Source organism: Arachis stenosperma, chromosome 1 (assembly GCF_014773155.1).
Source record: "Arachis stenosperma cultivar V10309 chromosome 1, arast.V10309.gnm1.PFL2, whole genome shotgun sequence".
In the NCBI taxonomy this organism is placed as follows: domain Eukaryota; kingdom Viridiplantae; phylum Streptophyta; class Magnoliopsida; order Fabales; family Fabaceae; genus Arachis; species Arachis stenosperma.
Genome location: NC_080377.1, coordinates 57,790,336 through 57,791,899, shown reverse-complemented (window position 1 = coordinate 57,791,899; position 1,564 = coordinate 57,790,336). Strand labels below are relative to the sequence as shown.

General features: G+C 40.9%; 1 non-coding gene across 1 annotated transcript; it reads left to right on the top strand.

The window, feature by feature from the left end:
• Positions 1-247: 247 nt before the first annotated feature.
• LOC130953784 (small nucleolar RNA R71) lies at positions 248-351 on the top strand. The gene has a single exon (XR_009075949.1). It is a non-coding gene; the product is annotated as a small nucleolar RNA R71 (small nucleolar RNA).
• The last annotated feature ends 1,213 nt before the right edge of the window (positions 352-1,564 follow it).

Sequence of the window (1,564 nt, the reverse complement as noted above, 5' to 3'; positions counted from 1 at the left end):
TTGCTTGGCAAACACCTTGTTTTGGGCTAGAATTGTATCAACATGGTTCAGCTCCATGACTCCCTTAGTGTTGTGTCTCTCTGAAGCATAGTAGTATTCATTTTCAGCCACTGTCTCAATCACTTCAATGGCTTCTTCCACAGTCTTTTTCCTGTTCAATGAACCTCTTGATGAATGGTCTACAGCCTTCCTTGATTCATAAGAAAGTCCATCATAGAAAATATGCAATTGCACCCAGTCAGGGAACATGTTTGGTGGGCATTTCCTTGTCAACTCTTTGAACCTCTCCCATGCCTCGTAGAGCGTCTCACCATCTTGTTGTCTAAAAGTCTGAACCTCTGATCGAAGCCTATTGACCTTTTGTGGGGGGTAGAAACGTGCCAGAAACTTGCTCTCCACCTCATCCCAGGTTGTTAGGCTGTCCCTTGGGAATGATTCCAGCCACTTAGCTGCCTTGTCCCTAAGTGAAAATGGAAACAAGAGCAGTTTATAGGCATCTTCCTGGACTCCATTGGACTTCACAGTGTCGCAAATTCTCAGGAATTTTGTGAGATGTTGGTTTGGGTCTTCATTAACACTCCCACCAAATGAACAATGGTTCTCCACCAGTGATATTAACTGTGGTTTGAGTTCAAAATTATTGGCCTGAATGGGTGGTTTCTGAATGCTGCTTCCACAATTCCCAGAGGTTGGGTTTATGTATGAACCAAGAACCCTCCTCTCAGGAATGACATTGTTTCCATCAGCCCTCTAATGGTTGTGAAATTCTCTATCCATGTTGAGATCTAGAGCTTCCTCAAAGTTGTCCTCAGATTCTCCTTCAGATTCTTCTTCTCCCAGTACTCTCTTCCCTCTTGCTTCCCTTCTAAGTCTATGAAGGGTCCTCTCTGGTTCGGTATATGGAGGAGTTGATATCTCTCCTCTCCTACCTGTCATACAAGAACACACCACAAGCAACAAACAAGTGGAATACTCTTGGTTAATGGAAGAGTATGGTTAGAGCAGTTGAGGAATTAATTCAAATAGTTAGTGGGTCAGTGAGTTAGTTGCTTGAATTGAAAGGCATAAGAAAGAAAAAGCAAGTAACAGAGTGCAGAAATTAAAATTCAACAAGTAACTTGAACTAAATTATCAAAACACAAAAAAAAAAAATGCTCAATCTAGTTAACTTCCAATTGGAGAATTGTCAATCGAAAACCAATCCCCGGCAACGGCGCCATAAACTTGTTATGCTACGATTTTAGGAAATTGCACGAACGGCAAAATTCCTTCCGGCAAGTGCACCGGTTATCGTCAAGTAAAAACTCACAATAGAGTGAGGTCGAATCCCACAAGGATTGGTTGAATGAGCAATTCGAATTAGAAGTTTGTTTAGTTGAGCGGAATCAACGTTTGGATGTGAATTGCATAAAGTAAATGTGGCAGGAAACGTAAATTGCAAGGAATTGAAATTTGCATAAACTTAAATTGCGAGAATTAAGGTGCGAGAAAGTAAATTGCTGAAATTAAAAGGGAATTGGGGTGATTGCATGAATTGAAATTTGCAGAATGTAAATAGAAAGTG